We start from the raw sequence: 21,828 nt of genomic DNA on the forward strand, positions 1-21,828 counted from the left end.
TTCCCTGTAGAGACCCATGCTCCCAGCCATGCCATAGCTCTAGTCTCTTTCTTTTCAGAAAGTGATTCTTCAGGCTTTTACTTCTAGGAAACCTCATACAAAGACTTTTAGTCAAACTGCAAGGAAGCAACTGCCTGTCTGAGACCACCCTGGGAAGCACATCTTTCCCTCCTCCCCCTTCCCACTCCATCCGGAATATGCTTCTTGACTGGAATTTGGACTGTGATGGAAACTTGAGATAAGACTACTGTCTAATTACTCAAGTCTGAGAAGGAAACAAGGTTCAAGGAAGAATGTATCCATGTTCAGAGTCAGCCCTAGCTGAGCTCAGCAGGTGGCTGGGGAATAGGGTTTTGGGAGGTGTGATCGTGAAATCTCTCCACATCAAACTGGAGTAGACCCCCCATGCCAGGAAGACCAGATACACATGGGATATTCACGTGAGAGGCTGCTGAGAAGGGGTCATAAAACATCAAAGACCACCAGAGTGCCCACCCAATTAATTTCTGAGGCCTTCTACTACCAGAGGATTGCAAGTGATCCAAGTGATGCAATAAATCCAGAGTGTGTTACAAAAGATTGCAAAGCTCCCCCAGCGTGGGAGGTGTCTGAGAATCTCCTGAACATCCATTGCACTCTATATTTGCAGGACCCTCACCACCCACAAGACTAGAAGAAGGGAACCCACAGGACACTGCCAGATTCCTCAGAGTGGTGATACATTTTCTGTTTAATCTCTCTTTGTCTCTCTCTTTCTCCTCAACTCCCATTCCTTTCCATTTTTCTTTCTATCTCTCTCTGCCTCACATTTACTGTTAAATAAAATCCATACTATTGACTTTGGAATATGGTCTCCTTTGCACCTTAACACAAGCAGAGGCCTTTCTTATACTTTTAATAACGGATCATAACACACTTGTGTGGAGGAGGTAACTGATTCTGGCATGACAGTCGCTATCAATAGATATTGTATAGAATAGCTGATTTTACAAAAATTCATGTCCATAAAAAATGACATACAGAAAAAAAAACAGATTAGGAGTAAGTGCCTCAGCTACGCAATCATATCCTAGTTACAAAACAAGCATTGTTTAGCAATGGATTTTAACAAGATTTATTTGTTTTTTGTTATAAAGTAAAAATATAAGGCAATTTTCTGTAAAGAGCTGTAGGAAACAAATTCTAATGGTCTTCTGGGAAAAACATGGAAATGCTGTTCAAGCATGAAATTCTTTGGTTATTTTGGGCAATGATATATCCATAAAAGAAAAATCATCAATATGCTTGTGAGTCTATTTTCTCTAAAACACTTAAAATATTTTTTTCCAACAACAATAATGATACATTTTCAGCTACACAGATACAGCAACAGTCCTGTTGTCTGATTTTTGACAGCTCACAGAAGAGATGATCAGGTGCATTTCCTAAGTCATTGACATGAATGATTCAGTATTTCAGTAAATAAAAAAGCTGCTATACGGTGTTTGTCCAAGGGCATGTGAAATGGATTTTGAATGCATGGGAATCAAACCACAAGTTCGAATGAAAGCTTCTCCATACCTAGAAAGAATATTTTGCTAGTGGGTATACTCTCATCATGTGAAGTGGAAGTGGGAGGAGACAGGTGGCTCTGGAAACTTTTCCCCACCATCAAATCCATGGCTTTCTGAATCCGAAGGATGACCCCTGGCACAAAGTACTGTTCATATTTCCTCCCTTTCTCAAGCAATCATAGCCAAAACAAGATGCAAAACCTGTGCAAGTGCTTATGCTGATCCCTCTCTCCCTGGAAGGGCCTTTCCCGTGGAACTGCAGAGACCTGTGGGGAAGGGTGGAAAAGGATTCCTGAGATCTGGCTAAGGATTTGGATTGTCTAGGCGTTTTGTGGAGACTGTTTCTGACCCAGGACTGCAGAAATCTGTTACTATCATCTTACCACATTCAAAGCTGTGGGGCAGGTCAGGCTGCAGTTCATCTGCAGCATACCAGCTGCTTGAGCTGTGGGCCTATGTGCCAGAGCCACCCTAACATTTTCAATTTCTAATGTCATTGCTCAGTGCTGGTTCCCCAGCAAATAGATGCTCTGTTGTACCTTGGGCAATCAATCCACATGTAAGAGAATCTGAGGCTTCCATTGGGCTTTTCTCATCTCAATGAGGGATGAAAACATGTTGGGTATATACTAAGGACTGTTTTCAGGAATGATTAGCTTTCATTTTCTACACTATGGATGGGGAGTGAGTGAGAAAGCAGAGTCGGCTGCAAGGCTGCTTCAGGCAGAGGAGGAAATGGAGGTGACACTCATGTCCACACTGCCTGTAGAGCTCAGGTTTCAGCAGCCACCCTTTTGCCTGCTTCTCAACTTCACCACTCCAGGAACTCATTGGTTGTTTTGCCTTAGACAACAAAATAAGCTGTATGCATTGGGAAGTGCTGTAATGTCAGAGCAGAATAGCAGAGATTCCCTATTAAGAAGAATTCAAATAGACCTTATTACTTCAAAAATGTAAGTCCTAATTGAAGGAAGCATTTCTTCAAAAGCAAAGTTGTAAACCCCATATGTTGCCCTCCTGTTCCACGCTGCTTGTAAATAGGTGCTATTTCTCCTCAAAGATTAGGAAGGAAAGCAATTAATTTATTAACAATTTTTAAGAATTCAACATATATCATTATAGCAATACCAAAATGTGATGTGCAATTCATACTATCAGATAATTAGGAGGCATAGATGGTACTTTTAATCCTCTCTATAGGTCAGTTGCATTTAAAATTAAATCTTGCATTAGGCAATTATACTTCAATATCAATTTTTAGCCAAGAGCAATGGTCTTTATGGAAAAGACAGGTAAGCTGCTCTTTATTTTAAAGAAACTTGTTTTATTCTATCATGGGGATTTGGAAGTTGCCTCTTAACAAATTGTATTTGACAGATAATTGTTCCCCCTTCCCACATTTTAGCTCATATTCTAATATTTTTCTTTATACCTCTATATTAAAAAGCAAGAGAAAGCTCATTACTCATAACTCACTGAATGAGTATCAGATAACAACTTTTAGCTGTTTTCAATACCTGATGAGAATAGACCCCTAGTTTTCATGGTTGATTTTTTTAAGGAATTGTCCAATAAAACAATTTTCATTTTAAATTTAGGGATTATTGTGCTCATGACACTCTGTAGTTTGACTTCTATGATTAGAATATTAATTAGTGAAGTAAGTGCCAGACATCTTTTGTTATAAATATCTTCTGACTATCACAAATTTACAAGGTCAATTTCTTTCAGTTAATGGGTCTGACTTAATTTCCATGTGAAATGTTTTGGCCTAGCTGAGAATAAGAATAAAAATCACTACATTGTTTGGTACTTTTAATAGCATCTTTCATGCTGTGAAGGCCTAACAGCCTTTAATTCCCTAGTCCTTCTGACCTAGTCTGAACAACATTACTCCCCATTTACTCCTTTATTCCTGTATTTGCTATATGGTATTTTATCACTTATCATGGATTTACATATCCATACTTAAATTTCTCTGAAAAAAATATTAGGTTATGCATCACAAAGAGGGGAGGTTTAGATTAGATATTAAAAAGAAAATTCTTACTATGAGGCACTGGAACAAGTTGTCCAGAAAGGTTGTGGCTGCCCCATCCCTGTCAGAGCTCAAGGCCGGGTTGAATGGGGGCTCTGAGCAGCCTGGTCTAGTGGAAGGTGTCCTTGCTCATGGCAAGAGGGTGTAATTAGATGATCCCTCCCAATCCAGACCATTCTATGACTCTATTATTAAGGCTTCTTTTCAAAGGAGACATACCTCAGAAGTGAATTTTTGGTTTTCAGTTTTCATGCTCTCTTGAAAACTGGTAGAAGTTGAGATGGCAAAAAGTTTTTTCTGTCATGCCACTTGCTTGCTATATAACTTAGTTCATTTGTTATGCAAAACAATTTTTAGTTTTTCAATTGTTGATAACATTTCTAAAAGAAATGTTGCATTTTTGCCAATTATTTTAGTAGCAAGAAACGTTTACATAATATTCTCTATTTGTGGTTGAAAATTGATATGGCAAAATAGGAAGGAATTCACAAAACAGTAATTGGGAAGGCAGTCTCATGTCCTTCCTCTGCACCTTCATTTTTTAATTATGAAATGTGGCAATTGGTTAAAATTTTGCCTAATAGCCTGTTATCTTACCTTCAGAATTTAAAAAGAGAGAAATAATGCTTTGTCCACTTGTTTGACTTCAAACATAAAAGATGTTACATTTATTTATAGAACCTCACAAAAGGAATGCAGATAATTATACCAAAGGGTTATACAAATACCACTAAAAAGAGAATAGTGTTCAATGAGTTCTTGAATTCATGGGAGATAGCAGTTTTACAGGATAAAGCTATTCAAATGTCCAATAACATTATGAAATACTATTTTTCTTTAAAAAGCAGTTTTTAATATCTAATTGTTTGATAAGAAAGAGAAATTTATATAAAAACAATATAGCGCCGGTGAAACAAATGAAATTATGTAAGATGCTAAGAACAATGAGAAGAAAATCATCTTCAAAGATGCCCATGTAAATATTCAAAATTATGGGGAAGGTAAATAATGCTTCATTTTGGGAAATCTTTGGAGGCATTATTTTCAACTTGCTGTGAATGTATTCTGAAGCTATTACTCTGTGCTTGCTCTGACTGAGGCGTGCAGGAATCTGAGTTACATGCCACATGAAACTTGCTTTAGAGCTGTTGTCGCATCACTTCATCTTTTTATGAACTAGTTTTCTACCTCCATAATGTCACGAAAGAGCTAATACAGACAAGTGAAGATGTCTGTAAGGATTCAAGTTATTTTCAAAACTCAAAGCTCTTGAGTAAAAATAGTGTGTTTTACAAATACCTCTGCTAAGCCATGTTGCCACTTAACACAGTACTGAACAGAGGGAAAGTTTTTTACGTAGCTGAAAAAAGAACTCTTCAGTGCAACTAACAGGAACTCAGAGGGAAGGTATCTTCCAAAGCAATCTTTATGGGAACATGAGTTTGCTGCGTGAATGTGTAGTGATACATTTGTAATATGTTTACATTTTAATTAGCTGTTTTCTATGATTTGTCACAAGGAATTGATGGCCAAGTTCATGCATATATCTGAGGCTTAACACATGCCTTTGACAGCTCAATGTCAGTGATTATTTTATGTATTTCATATTTTCAAAAAAGGGATAGAGACAAGAGAAGCAGCAACAGCCTTGCAAAATCCCTCTCTAGATTAACACAGAATATAAGTTTTCGGTAGTTAATGAAAATAAACCTGCTATTCCAAAGTAAAAGGAAGAACTGAAGTTTCATGTATATAATCTGTGACTTCCTGGAAAAGGAACCTTAAATTAAACCTTAAATTTCCCTATTTCAGAAGTAAAATGGATATTAGGCTCTTGAATCCTTTTCCTGAAGATAAATCAGAAGTATCACTATGTAGTAATATGAGATGGAAGAGAAGAAAAAGCTGAAGTAGAGACAAATAAATATTAATACTAGAAATGTTATTTTATCTTTGTACTGTTACCTGAAGTATCTGGTAGCAAGTAAAATGAATGTTTTTAATCAGAATTAGGATAAAATTCCATTCATTTTCTGTCCTCAGAGTCAACTTGTGAGAACAACATTTCTGCGGGGTAAGTGACTTCAGCATGACTATTTCACATAATCTGGTTACATAAATATTTTTGAATGAAGAAAAATTGTATCAAAGTTATTAAAGTTTTATAACATTTTCTTCTTGTGATAATGACCATATAATGACAACAGTCAGTTATGTAATTATATTTGTACTTGAACTTAGATTTCATGTGAATGTATCCAGTGATTCAATTTCTTCTGCTTGGTTATGCAGTGTCATAAAAATTTAAATAATTATGCTACAAAGCAAAATGTGAATAACGTAAAATACTAGAAAGATAACTTGTTCAGTCCAAAGTTGCTTAATCATCATATGTTTAGTTTATTACTACACTTTTCCCTTTTATTACTCTCAAGAAATTAGAACAAACTTTATAGGCTCTTAAACCCATGATTTATTATGTAAACTACTATGCTACATTTCCATATTCTGTAGACTTTCATTATCGAGAAGCTGATTCTTGGATTTAATAAGAATAATTTCTTGGGAATATTCAAGCCTCCTGTGGATCATGCAATCATGTTGATCATGTTCATCAGCATATTGCAAGAAGACCATGGAGTAAAGAGAGACAAGAAAGTCACATTTTCATTAAAAAGTGTAAAAAGCTGTTCAGTATTTATTCCTCCATAAATCACAGAATTTTTTTTTTAAGTAGTTACATTCTGTGGACAGCATTGGCAAAAATCTCTCTGTTTCTACATTAAATGAAATTAATTTAGTTTGAAAGCAAGGTTCAGAGACAGCTTTCTGAAGAACATTTTGTCAGAGGCTCCATGAGCAAAGTGAATACAGAGGTGAGTGGAGTTCTAGGCATGATAAAAAAGCATAATTTTTAGAGGTAGTGCTTTTGGCCATGACAGATAAAGTTTTAGAAGTCCAGTTTTGTTCAGGTGTACCAGTAGGAGGAAATAATTTTTCCTATTCCCTTTCTCCGTGTCCAACATGAACATAGGAAAGCACACTACAATTACACAAAAACTTCAGAAAACAGGAACAAACAGAAACAGAGTTTTAGGATTCTACAGGAAGGTCAGAAAAAAGGAATGAAAAATTGCTTTTCCTTGTGATGCCTTAGGATTTTTATATATTTGTAGATTTCAATATCTTATATATGTATAGATTTTTATATAGCTGTATAACTTCTCATATTTAATGTAGCAACTAGCAGTCTCTACCTCTATACTCCATTCCTAAATTTCTGTGTTAAAAGCCAGACTAAGACATTTTACTTAGAGGCACGTATCAAAACCAGAATAATAAGATACCATTTTAACCAAAACTAGATAGAAGACCGAGGGACCTTAGACAAGCTCCAAGAAAGGAAAACTGGCATGAAGATGATAAAAGTGAAGTAAGGGGTCTTCAGACCCCTGACTTAATTCCAAGGAGGTGTGTCAAGGGGCAGATCTGTGGGAGGTTCTGGAGGTGGCACCAAGATGGTTCAAGGGTGGACGGTTCCTGAGTTGGATGTAACCTTTAATTATGGCAATTAAGTAGCGTTATAAAATTAGTAAGCACACCATGCATGGTGTGCACACCTTTTCACCTGCGCCCATATGCTTCTCACATACTTACACCATGCACTTGAATATATTTATTAAAGAACTGCTTTCTACTTTACCCATACCAACATTGTCTTGAAAAGTTTTTTCCTAAATTTTAGGCAGCAGTACCAGGGGGAAAACTTTCTCAGGTTGGATAAACCCACTAGATATGATAATTAAATAGTGTTACTAATTTGTAAGAATCTTACACTGTGTGTGCATCCATATACTTTGTGCACCTGAAAGCTTTCATTAAAGAACTGCTCTCAACTTCATCTATACTAATATTGTTTTTAAAGGTTTTTTTCCTCAATTTTAGGTAACACTTGAAATACTTTATCTAGAAACTGAGATAAGTGAAGTCTGCTAAGAACGTTTCACTGTTCTACCAAATCTCTATGGAGATTCTTTAGGAGATTATTTTGGAACTATAGTGGAAATGTTATAAAAAAAAAAAAAGCTGAGACATAATGCTTCTCTTTTATATCTTCTCTCAGCTATGATTTTGGGTAAGTCTTTAACTGACTGTGCCTTAATTTAGCTAGTTGCAAAGACTGGTTCCATTCAAGTATATACATATTAGTCATCGAGCTGAACAGGCTTCCATCAAATGTTCTTCTTGAGTGCAACTATTGTTTAGAGGGATTTTTTTTCCATGTTAGGATAGACATTTTAAAAATTCTAGTTAGTACCAAGAAGGAAACATAATTCCTCCCATTAAAGGAATACTGTTAAGTGGTAAAATTATGGTACTTATGTTAGAAAATGCTGAAAACATTTGCTGTTATGTTACTTAAATTTTATAATTATTATTTCAATATTTAGAGTGCATTATTTCATGATGTTCTACCGTATCATCATTTTTGAGTGTTTGACTTTCCAATTTTGGTTAATGTTCTTTTAAGATGCTTATTGGTGTGATTTTTCCTGTGTTTTAGGGAAAGCAGTCTGACAACAAGAAATTCCATGGCTTGGCATCAAAATATCTAGCATAAAGGCTGTGTGATTTTCTAGGAATATCCATCCTTGGTAATGGCCAAACTAAGTTGTTATCTGACTTTTGGACCATTGCTGAAGACACATTAAAAATTCTGATTATGGAAAAACTGTTCAGTTCATGTAATTTAAATCAAATTAGAAGTGAAGTGTTTTATTGATTTCTTAATGCTGCCTAATTAACCCTTAGGCATTAAATCAGGATCACTGTCAACTTAGCAATAGAGAAACCATAGTCCTAAGATTTTGCAAAGTGGGGTTTTGTTTCTTTAAAATGTCTTCTATGTGAGACACAGATGGTCTCATCTGTGTCAACCTGAGCGACCTAAGCAGCACATCTACATGTTTTTTGAACATCTCTCTGTCTGTGTGTGCATGTGAATTGATAATGGTGTGACTCTTGGGAATGGTCCTGTGTAGGGCAAGAACCTGGAGTTAATGATCCCTGTGGGTCCCTTCCAACTTGGCATATTCTGTAATTCTGTGATTCTGCTTGAATTTTGTAATTGTGAAACTAAAATTGTCACTGTTATAGCAAGTCTTATTGAATTACATTATAAATAGCAAATTGTCAGTGGTTAAAGGCTGCTAAACCCTTTTTCGCTCTCACCTTTTTGTATCCATATCCTTTGCACCCCTGGTCCCTGTGTAAGTAGTTCCAAACTGATTCTAATCCAATTTTCCTATGTATGCTTTGTCCAAGTAGTAGGCAAAAGAGCAAACCTTAGCGTAGAACTCTGTTAAAGTCACACTTTCACAAATTCATATTGCAGCCTGCTTTTTGGTCAATACCTGCAACGATGATTCTTTAAGAAGCCTCAGCACTCACTCATGACAGACCCATGCTGAAAAATGCAGCCCCTCTCAATCCTCTCCCTCCCTCTCTAGGGCTCTATCCTGACCACATCCTCCTCTAAGCATTAGACCTGGTACAAGCTTTGAATTGGATAATTTTGCTCTGCTGGTTACTGGAATATGAGAAAGGATTGCCTTATGGCATATTTCTTTCCTCCTATTTTAATTCTTTTTATAAACTTTTGTTTTTTCATTCTAACTCTTTCAAACCCTTTGAAAGTATGTATGATGTGGGAGTAAGGTTCATCTTCTGCAATGTTTCTAAAAAGTAGTTTCAGTTACAATCAAATAAAATTAGGTTACCCTTTCCATTCATTTTTCCTTCCATTTTTTAAAAATTCTTAGTTGTAAGCATAGCAATAGATCTTTGGGGTTTTCCCTTTGTTCTTCAATGTACCAATCATTTTAGGAAGTACCTTCTGGCACTTCAGTGACTTTCACAGATTAAGAAACACTAACTTACCTGAAGTATCTGGTTTCTGAGTAATTGAAAATAGTGATCTGAGGTTCAGAACTCTCTGGTTTCCCTCCCAGAGCAGAGACTGGAAGGAAAAGTTTTCCTGCTCTCACCTTGTAGGGCAGTAGAGAATTGGGCTGTTTGGACTATCTAGCACAGAGAACCAAGAAATCTTTCAAGGGGTCAGTAGGACAGAGAAGTCTGATATTTAAACTGTTAAGGTCCAGGAAGACATTCAGAATGGTGATCTGGTGATCTACTTATCATTGCAGATTTGATTAATGATAACTGGGCTTTAACAAGGTTAGCAAAAGATGAAAAGGCCAGCTCCTGGCAGGATTTCAAGTTTCTCTTTGGACTGCAACATTACAGAATAAAAGGCAGAATTTCCACAATAGGAGAACAATTTTTTCTATATTTAAAGTAGAAACCATTTTGACTACACTTGAAAGTGTTTCACAGCCTGCTTTACAGGCAGTGTTGTCTACCACCTATAGTCACATACAGAGTCTTTGCTCTGTTCATGTCTTTCTATTGGCAAACCAGGTCATTCACTAGCTCACTAGCTGTACGAGCTGAGGAAGAAACAACAGTAGTGAACAATTTAAGACCCCCTATCGATACTCGGAAGTCTTACCATAAATTAAAGGTCAACATTTTAGCATTATGAAATTACCTGCAAAATTGCCAAAATAAAATGACCGAGCACTCAGTTATTACAAAGGGTTGTTGAAAATAACACACTAAAAAGGATCTCTCTTCTTCAGAAAGCACAATCTCATACTTTAGCAAAAAAATACATCCTAAAATTTCTGTGATTAATTTTAAGTTACTCTGAAAATGCTCATGCATCTTTGCAGTGATAGCGCAAATGTAACAATTTTTCTTTTAATTGAATCTAAATGTAAAAATGCTGCATTGTAACAATATTTATTTTTGTTACAAACTTTAAAAATTCTGATTTTTACTTTGGAGTTGTGTTGCTAAACAAAAGCAATTTACCACATGCTCGTTCACTCACATTTTATAGGTCATTTCCCTTATATAAGGAACTACAAAATGTGAATGTTCAAATATCAATGATTGCAACACCAATATTTTGTGAATGTCTGGGAAATAAATTACATTTTATGCCTGTGTAGAATATTTTGGTAAAAACACTTTCTTGACCAGACTTTATTTTTCAGATCTGCATATTTAACTTCTATTTGGGATCATAATCTTGCAATCTACTGCAGATAATGTATAAAATTTATATATTGGGACAACACTGTAGGAAAAAATAAATTTAAAAGGAAATAATACCATAAGAAGGGAAAATGTTTGCAATTTTGCACTGCTTGTTAGAAACATCTATCACAATAAATTTTATTAATGGGACTAACTGAAGCTTTTGAATGTAAACAGAATACTGATTTCTCTTGTATCATTAGTATTTGTATATTTAATGTTTTCAAAAGTGTGAAAATGGCTGATGAAAACTACATGGAGCACAAGGTGAAAACTCAGTATACCCTGATTGCATTCACAAGAAGAAACTAAGTAGAAGAATATTGTTGCTGTGCTTTTTGTCTGGGTTTAAAATTGCAAAATCAATTAAGTTTATTTGCTAGAATGCTGAAATATAGTTAACTATTGCAATGGATAGTAATTAAAGTATAGATCAACCAATTAGTTCTCATATATAAGCACAGAGTTTGAATCTTAATGAAAATCACAGGTAAAAGTACAGTTACAGTTACCATGCCTTTTTTCTATCTCTTAAGATTATGCTTTACTGGCACAATCTGTCTATAGAGATAACAAGATAAACAACTCCAGCATGTTGTTTTCCAAGATTCTTTCAGATATCATGTAATAGCTTGTTGATTACCTTTTTAAAAAATCCCACTCAATGTCTCCTACCTCAAAAAAAAAATCCAAATCAAGCAAAAATCCAAACATTTTTATTTGTCACAGGGGCTACATGAAATTAAAATGCTCAAGAACAAGAGTTCAATTCTAAACAGAATAATACTTTAAAACACACCTGACAAACCCTTACTGCTTTCATCTGATACGAGCAAAATATGACAACAGTACCATGCTATTCCCATTCCAAATGTACACAATACCAGGAGACACCAAGATAAGCTTCTTTCTACCTTCTAGAATTAATGTCCATCAGCCACAAAGGCATTTGTTACTATGTGACCAGTGACTTTATGTGGGTCTTTTGTTGATCTCCTTCCCTGTATCAACTAATCTTTGGTACTGAATATTTAAGAATAGCACAAAAGTGGCAAATTAAACAGATAGGCAGACAGATGCATGTTCAGCATTGAAACTGAAGTGGTATTAATTCTGTCTTTTTCACTTCAAATGAACTTAGTTTTCAGTGGTCTTCTGAACTCAGACAAGTCAAAGGGTAGAGGACTTTTCTTCCACGCAGTTATTCTTACATGACAAATTTAAAAATTGCAAGAACCATAGGTGCAATAAAAATGTTTAGTTCCATACCATGTGAGTTTTCCTTCTGCATCAGACATGGAAATGAAAATAGACATCAGCAAAAAGACAAGTAAATTAGACATCATTCAGATTTGGGGAGTTGGTTTTGTGTTTGTTTTTTGGGTTTTTTTGGGGGTTGGTTGTTTTTTTTTCATTTATATAAATATCCACAGAATCTATTTTAATTATATAACTCAATTCATATTTTAAAGGTTATGTGGGAGGAAAGAAAAAATCATTCAGTCTATAGGTAGATGCAAAAAAACTACAGCAATGGAAATTATTCTTCTTAAGAGATAAGAATAAGAGTTTTTTCTTTTAGAAAATGCCAAGGCTGAGAGTCAGTTATGCATGAAAATACACACAGAAAAAAAATATGAGAGGAAAAAAAGTCCAGTCTTTACTAGACCTCCTAAATATAGGTATAACTAGAGAATTTGGAGCTGCAGTAGGTAAAAGCATATTTTGGCTCACCAGCATCTTGCTATTGTGGTGATTACTAAACACTATCCTATTTCATCTATTGAGTGCACTCTTCTCAAAAAATGCTTAAATCTGAGCACAGCAGAGAACTGATTTTAAGGTGCTGTCCTCAGTGTTAAAAGTTTAAATCAGACAACAGTCACATATATGTAGAAGTGCTTAGAGTTTTACTGTTAAGAAGCTGATCGCTCATCAAACTGCTGAAAAACATCAGACAGCTATTGTAAACTAATATGTTGCTTACTGATTTTAACTTATATATTTTCTTAGCTTTGGCATGAGTTGTGCAAAATTAAAGGTACAATGAGTAACTGCAACAAGGACTATAGTAACAGAAAGGTAGATTACTGCAAAGAGAAAAATACATGTACATCACATCTTAGGAGTGTAATAGAATTTCATATAGTAGATCTACAAATATCTAGCCACACTATAAGAAAACTGCTTTATTGCTACATTTAAAATTTAGAGGAAGAGAAATCCTGGGAATGTTGTTTTATTTTTACCATGTAATAAATAATTTTCTAGCAAGACATAAAAGACTGAAATGATACTGAAGTTTTAAAAGAAAACTGATTGTGGAATGATGCACTTTGCACCTGGAAGAAAATATTAACAGGAAAAAAATGCAATTAAAGAGAGAGAGACAAAAAAAAATCAGAAGTATGGTCTCAGAACTTTAATTTTTGTATACACATATAGTTCAACAGATTCTAATGGGGCTCAGCTAACATCTATCCAATAAAGATTTGATACATAAAGTTAAGTGCCAGGTTGTCACAGAAAAAAAAAAAAAAACAAACCAAAAACCAACTTGTCTGTTCTTACATCTTGTTTCTACAGACAGTCAATGTTGATAATGAGCACTATCTGTAGTACAACGAATAAACAGTATAACCAGCTCCTTCTAAACAAAGTAGAAGATAAAAGTTGCTAGTCTTTCTGAGTTCTGTGCTTTTGGAAACACATGCTTTAGAAATTCAAGAATTTTAGCTTGCCTCCTGGCTTGAAGTGTACCAGTAAGAGTAAATCCAGGGGGATGTAGATCGGGCAGTTGTTGCGGACAGTATTCAATAACATTTTTTTGAGGACAAACATGCCAGTTAGGTTTTCTTCTAGGTTTCAGTGTTTGTGGTTCTTTCCTAGGTGATTTCAATTTATAATTTTATTGAGTCAGAAATGGACCACTGAGAACAAACACATAGCCAAAGCTATGTCTTATATGTTCTCTTAAGAGTTCTGAAACCATGACACATGCAAGAGAGGAGCAAAGGGAAGCATAAGCATTACCGGTGACCCTGATTTTTTTAAGCAGAAAGGTACTGGGGTTTAGTTTTAGTCTAATATACAAATGATTCTTCTGTGCCCATGGTAAAGTTTCAACATATGCAACGCTCATGTAAAAAAGGGCCTGTATGGTATCTTCAAATTTAATTCTTTCCCAGAGATACATCATTTCCTGTAACATAACATATTTTCTTCTCCTTTTCCTGGTCACTACTGAACATGTCTAAACAAGCTCAAGAAGCTGGTTCATGGGAATCTCATGACATTTACCAAGAACAAGTGCAAGGTGCTGTGCCTGGGACAGATGTCCTAGTTCAGCAGCCAGGACCAGTTTATCACTGTGTGGGTGTGACCAAGCTGCTTATTCTACACCCTCTACAGAAGTTCTCATGAACTTTTAACAATGGACCATTTGCAGCAGCTGCCCAGGGCACACCTGACCCCTTAGGCTACATCATCAGCAGCAGCAGCTGGATGTTAAAGGAGCCTGTGAGATAAGAGCTGTGATAACTCCCCTCCAGGAAGTCATTAACACCTTCACTCCCAGCCTGAGGGGTCATGTCTGCTGATGGGCCATCAACTATTCCAAAAATAGCCCCATGACTCACAGAGTTAGATCACCCATTGTGGAACTCCCTGCCCTGGGGGAGGTACTGGGCATTCCCACTTGAACCTGAGGGTATAATCTTGGGGTTTGGAGAATTCTGATACCATTCATCAGATCCAGAGGACGACCAGAACCTCGACAGGACTGTGATTACCACTCTTGACCAGACTGCGATCGTCATCTGCACCAACAGGTTTTTTTCCCTTGCTTTTCCTTTGGACTTAGGGGAACCACAGGGGGCTCAGCACATGAGCTAACAAACACCATTCTGTTTGTGCCCCAGGGTGCTGGATTACACTTCTGGGGGTTGTGGGTTAAAGCCAATTTCTCTTTGTGCCATTGGACTTATTATAATATTTTTATTAAATTGTAACTCTGTCTTATAATCTCTTTTGTGTTGGGTTCATTTCTCCTGCCAGTTTACCTTTAAACCAGCACATTGGGGCAATCCCTGGTGTCAATACAGACTAGAGAACAAACCAGTTGAGAGCAACACTGCCAAGAAGGACTTGGATGTGGATGAGAAGCTGGATATGACCCAGCAATGTGTTCTTGCAGCCCAGAAAGCTAGTTGTAACCTGGGCTGCATCAAAAGCAGCACAGCCAACAGGTGGAGGAAGGGGATCCTGCGCTTCTAGTCCGCTCTGGTGAGACCCCACCTGGGTTAGTGTATGCAGCTCTGGGGTCCAAATATGAGCAGAACATGGACCTATCACAGAGATAGTCTGAGGTCTGAAGCACCTCTCCCCTGAGAAAAAGCTGTGAGAGTTGGAGTTGTTGAACCCCACCAAGTTCACATATGTCATTTAATAGGCTTGTCCAGGTCCTTCTGGATGGCATCCCATCCCTCAGGCAATTCAACTGCACAACTCAGCTTGGTGTCATCTGCAAATCTGATGAGGGTCCACTTGATCCCACTGTCTTTGTCATTGATGAAGATATTAATCAATCCTGGTCCCAGTATGGACCCTTGAGGGACACCATGTGTGATTGAGCTCCAGCTGACATTAAGCCATTATATTCTTCTATTTCCATAGTTCTTCTGAGGTACTGGAGGCTGTAGATACACCATTTTCATCCAAAGGTTCATTTTCTTAACTGAGATAATTTCTCTGACAAAACACATTCTATCAATTATTCATCAAATAATCTCAAAAAATTCTACCTAATTTGTTATTACAACCAGATGATCTACATGAAAAACTAAGACTAATACCACAGTAAAAGTTCCTTTACTAAGACCCCTCCTGTTATTTTTATTCTTGTAGTTGTTTTTTTCCTTTCTGCCATTCATTTAATTTTTGCTCTCTTTCTAGCTGAACACAAACAACTGAGAAACATGTGTAAGTACTGTTATTTCTGAAGTAATGTTAACTTAGGAGTTATAGCTGTATCTTAATTAATGAAAAAATAGTCTAAATCCTTAACCCTCTTTTTTTTTTAAATAAACCCTGAGTTCAGATAATTATGTTCACAATGAGACACATTTTTCATTAATATTAACAACCTGACTGCATATATTTTCAATTCCCTAGGTTAACCATTTTTTGAAGCATTTTAAAACATTTTTCTTTTGCATTTAACTGCAAAGCAATTTGATGTAGTACTGTTGCAGCATAATAGAATATCGTAATTTTTTTCTAAGTTTTGTCTTTTTAATAAAAGTATATTTTTTCAACTGAACTCAACATCAAGAACAAAATAAAATCTCCTAGTTACTGTGTCTAGCCTTCTTGTCTGGAAAAGTTTAATTGATTTATATCTGCACTTCTATACTAAACAAATTAAGAGATGTAAAATTTGGGATTTCAGGAGTAAAAAGTGAGAAAGATACTTTCATCCTGAAGAAGAAAAAAGATATTTGGAAGGTAATTCCACGATACATAGAGAAAATTATATATAATTTTAAAAGCAATTCATATATCTCTCCATAAACACAAATTTCCTTCAGTATAATTTAGTGTGTCCAGTTAAACACAGAAAAGGGAACAGGTAGGTCTAGAAAACAGTGTCATCACAAAAAAATAGCCCTCAACAGGTCTGGAAACCATGACATTCAAAGCATCTGCAAATATCAGAGAATCAGAAGTGGTAATAAAGATGTGTAATTTATAATTAAATCTATGACATTTTAGAGAAGATTTGCCACAGATTTATAGAAAATCAGGTCTAAACATTCTTAAATTTGACTAATGAAAACCAGTAATTTCAGTTTGTACTTAGGAACTTTGTTTTGACACAATCACATAATTCTAATTGATAAATTTCAGCATCAAGACTTACATCTAAACATATAACCAGTTTTCAAAAGAAACTTAGGTAAGCATAATTGTCCTTGGTCAGAAAACAAGAATACAAATCTGTTAGTGTTATTTTGCCGGGTTCTTGCAATAACTCTTGTCACCACTCTGGATATTCCACACTTAGACATTATTGACCCTTAAAAATTCTGGGTGTTTCTTCAAGGTTTCATGATTTTCTAGGATTTGCAAGTTTCCTTTTTTTTTCCCCTCTAGGGACAGATAGTTTTTATTGCTATACTGAAACAAGGAAGTAATTTAAGATACATGCAAACAATAAAGCATTGTTTATTTTACAGCAATACAGTGGTAAGTTAAATAAAGTCACCCATGTAGGAAAAGAAGTATTCTTTTTCACATTAAAATGTCAGATGGAAAGCTCAAATCCATTGTGATATCTCAAAAACCCCGAAATTCTTCTATGCTACTTTAACAATGAATTGCCAAGAGCTTAATTAGATTTTTCCAAAATATTACGCTTCTTCTGAAGTGTGAAAATTGTAGTTGCATTTATCTTCTTAATGGTGCAGATATACAGCTTTTCTCTTTGCTAAGGGATTGAAGAAGCTTTTCTGGAAAAAACAACTTAAAAGAAATAATTTATAGTGCTGACCATTTTTGATTTGACTTCTCTTTTTATTCCAGAACTTATTTATCTGCCATTACAATTCAAACAGTGATTCAAAAGCTCTCTTCTTTACCATGAGATATGACTATAAAAGCAATATTCTTAGAGGTTAACATTAGAATGAGAACTTGTTATCAAATGACTTATTAAAAAGTATGCAGGTTAAAACTGAGATCCCTCCTGGTCTTGTTTTCTATCATTTTGCATGAAACCTGTTATTGATTTGGAAACTAAAGAGCAAATAATGCAAGAATAACATGAAATAGTATTGTGAAACTATAGCCTCACATCTCCAAATGTAATCTGCATCTCATAACAAAATTTTCTCTTGTCAGGCATAAAGATGTTTGCTTGAGAATTTCCAAAAGGATCTCCATTTTTGCTGTGAGAATAACCTGGTAAACACACAAACTGTTGAGAAAAACAGTTAATCATATGCTTAATATTTTCCAGAAGAAACAACTTCCATAAGTCTGCATATGCCATACAGATACAATTCTCTTGATCAAGATGAGATTTGCCTGCTATTTCAAATGAACAGAAGATTTAACTGGGTTTATCCAGTCATAGCAATGTTGAAGCAAATAATAAACTTGCATTGTATTAGAAATTCAGACATATACACAGGACTCAATATAATTCACATAATATATATTAAATATGAAATATTCAAACAGGAGATACCTATTCATAAAAAATATACCTGCCATAAATTGAAAGATTATAAAATAATAAATACGGAAATGAAAATGTGTTGCTATGGAAAATCATGAAGTAGACTGTAGTACAGAAGAAAGAAGATCTAGAAGGACACTGCAATACATAGGTATAATTGATATCAGAAATTCAGATTCTTATCTTTTTCTTGAAAGAATAGTACAAAATTTAAGAGATTGGAGGAGCTCAAGTAGGTTAAATGCGAATACATAATATCACTTTTCTGAGTTTGTATGGGTAAGAATGAGAAGTTAAGCATATAGGCACACTTGTAAGACAATGCTATCATATTTCATATTAGGAAAATTAAACATTCTTCTCTTTGGAGACACAAAGTAAAAAAAGTTTAACAAATTTAAATTCCATACCAAAAGAGACAGCCACAAATCACAAAAAGACATATAAAATGGAAACACTGGGATTTGAAAGGCCTCAGCTTCATAGAGCAGCTTGGTATCCATCCTGTTGAGCCTAGGCTTTGGAGCTTGGAAGATGCCACTTCCAAGGTGTACCCAGCACTGCCGTCAGAGGTAAAGCTCCGTCTACACTGGAGCGGGAACTCGAGTCAGCTCTTCAGTGTCTTTCCTTGTAAGCGTACAAAGCAAGTGTCTTAGAAGAAAATGATTTGTTTTGATTCAGTTTTCTCATGAGTATTTTAACTAGGGGGTTTGTAAGTGTGGACAAATACTTTTTGGATGATTCTGTCTCTTGAGATTTGCTTAGTTGGGTACTATTTTTTCAGGCTTTCACATTATTTACTCTGAAATTCCCCTGAATTTCTATTTATAATTTATATTGTACAACAACTTTCTTTTCAAACAAAAAAATCCACTTATAAACCAACGGTTCTTTTACTAAAAAAAAATGAAAAAAAAGAAGCAAAATCTTATCTTCTGTAATTGCACTCCAAGAAAATAGGAAGAACACAGCAAGCCTATGAAATGTGTCTAATTCTGCAACTAAAGAATCTCTAAAACAAGAATATGAGAATATTTGTAATATCAGCAAAATGCTTACACATAGTCACTACTGGAAAACCTTGTAATATAAAGTGATGCGTTTTGCAAGGAGATGAGTCAGAGCAAGTGACCTGAAAGGAAATTTTGTTGTTCTTTGACCAATAGGCAAAAAAACTGTATTATAAAACTCAAGTTTTAAAATTTGATGTGTTATTGGTTTTATTCTAATTGGTTTTATTCTAATTTAAATTTATGTTTCCTTAATGAGGGTTGCAGTTTTTCAGATTAAAATAGCTCTTGCTTTCTAAAGACTGGAGGACTTCTTAAACTGTTACATTTCCACCTGTTTTCCTGGAAATTGAAGCAGCAACAGCAATAGTGTTAAAACTGATGCCTGAAGTTCAAAAAGTGCCACCAGAAGCAAGGGATTGAGGTTACAGGGGTAACAAAACACAACCTAGACAACAATTCTGTCTTCATTTAAAATAAATATCCTCCAGCTTTTGAGAAGTATGTTAAGAACAAAATTAATTTTTGAACATCTGTTCACTACAGGACAGAAGATGAGTTGTGGTCAGAATATATTTCATTTTGATCTTTATTGTGTGTTATTTAGTACAAGCTGGTTGTTTAGGAAATTAGTTGTGCTACAGCATTGGTTTGAAGGTAGATGTTTTATTTTTTTATATGGAGCAATGTGAAAAAATGAAAACTATGATCTTACTCAAAATTAGAAGAATTAAAAATGTAGTGGTGTGCTTTCCAAGACATGTAGCACTTAAAATACTGAGGACTGTTTTAAATGAAGTTCTTCATCAAAGTACTTATGGCACCTAAAAATCTAGTCAGTCTGAAAAAAGCCTGATTAGATGAGAACTTTGCTATAATATCCCTAAATCACAATTACCTTTGTAAAAAACACTGGAAGGTAAAAGCAATAGGGATATATTTTCTTAGGCCTGCCAGTGTCTGTTAATGAGTTTCTGTTATGGCTTTTAGTAGTCCATCAGAAAAAGTTAGATAATTTAATAGGCTATGGAACCAAAATGGATTGATGCAAAGTTTCCACAAAAAATAAAATATTCTTTGTCACTAGACAGTGTAAACAAATTCTTTTTCACAGGAGTCAGTACTGATATGAATGAAATTTAATTCATCCAGGTAAACTACTTTTGTTACTATCTGAACACAGAGTGTCAGCATGAAATTAACCAGATAACTAAAAAATATAGCACTTTACAGAATCATAGAACTTTCTAAGAGGATCTATTATTGAACTTGTCCAATTGTTTGTACCTTCTTTACCCAGTCAGAAAACTAATATGATTATGCCAAAAGCACAGCCTCATTAGACCCCTCAGGGAATTAATTAACCCATTTTAACCAGAAAATGCCAATAATCCTCATAGGTTATGAGCCACTGTGTTTAATCTTGCCATTTAGGTCCAACAAATGTAGTGAAAGATTGAGTCTTGAAAAATACATTAACAAATTTATCTTCTGTCGGAATGAAAGGAGACACTACAGAAAGTAAAAAGTGTTTCCTTTCAAAGCTTTGGATGTATGAAGGTGTATAATTTCCTTCCCATATATCATGAAGAGTTTAACAGAATTTTATTACTTAACTCCAGCATTTGTAACCTTCATAAATCAGTAATCTAAATTCATGAAAAGATAATTGATTTAGCCATGATTTAAAAGCTCTGGAGTACAACTGAAAAGCTAATAATTTTGCAACATCAATTTTATGTTCTTCCTGGAATGTTTGACCTCACTGAGGGCAAAGCTTATGCAGGTAACAAAGTGTGAACAAACAATCCCTGAATAACTGTACTTTGGCAGGTGTAGCATACTGCAGAATCCCTCTTTTCTTCTGGGCAAAATTAATGATAGGGCAGTATGTTATTCAGAAAAAGTCAGAGTAACCTTAGCAGCAGATAAGATGAATAATAGATTTAGTTGCTTGCAATGGTGGAAAAGTCCAAATTGTGAAACCTCAGACTAGAAGCAATATAGTCACATTGGCCCAAAGATGACTAAATACCTTCTGGTATTTAGTACTAGAAGCCTCCTGTCAATGATGTACTGTGCCACACTCCCTTGCTTGGCACGAGTTCAGATGTGCCCACAATGTTCTGCTCCTTGTTACAGTAGAGCTATGACCGAAAGCAGCACAACTTGCTCTGACTGACAGCACAAATGCTGAATAAAGTGTGGATCAAAAATAAAACAGAGAAAAGAAGAACTGAGGCAAAAGACTTTGCTGGCTTGTGAACAAATGATTGTGGAGAGGAAAATGAGTGTAAAGAAATGGAAGGGTTTCCAAGGGGAGCAGCAAGCTGCACAGATATACTCCCTATTCAAAGATCAAACTTTAGCCAAGAGCTCATTACAGCCAAGATGTCAACTGGGAGCTGTCACCTCTGACAACTGATGATGAGAGTAGTGTTATTAAGCCAGTTGGCATGCATAAGGCTCCAGAAAGTTTTGCTGGCTTTATCAGGTCCATGCTACAGGGAGCTCTTACTGTCTTCTTCACAACAGTTCTATGAAGTAATGAACTCAGTTTCATTCTGATGCTTTCCCAGTAATTTTTGGTGGTCCATTTCTAAAGGCATATAAAGATCCAAGGAGTCATAAATATTTTATGACTGAATTCAAAGAGAGAAACTCTGACCCTTGGCTCAGGCTCACGCATATCTTACTGTATTAACAGGCATGTTCACCCCCCCAAAAAGAACAAGTTCTTTTCTTAAATATATACTAGTATGGCATCCTACAGACATGACTGTAAAACCTGACACTGTATCTGACCATGTATAAATGCTAATA

Source organism: Pithys albifrons, chromosome 4, assembly GCF_047495875.1.
Source record: "Pithys albifrons albifrons isolate INPA30051 chromosome 4, PitAlb_v1, whole genome shotgun sequence".
Taxonomy (NCBI): domain Eukaryota; kingdom Metazoa; phylum Chordata; class Aves; order Passeriformes; family Thamnophilidae; genus Pithys; species Pithys albifrons.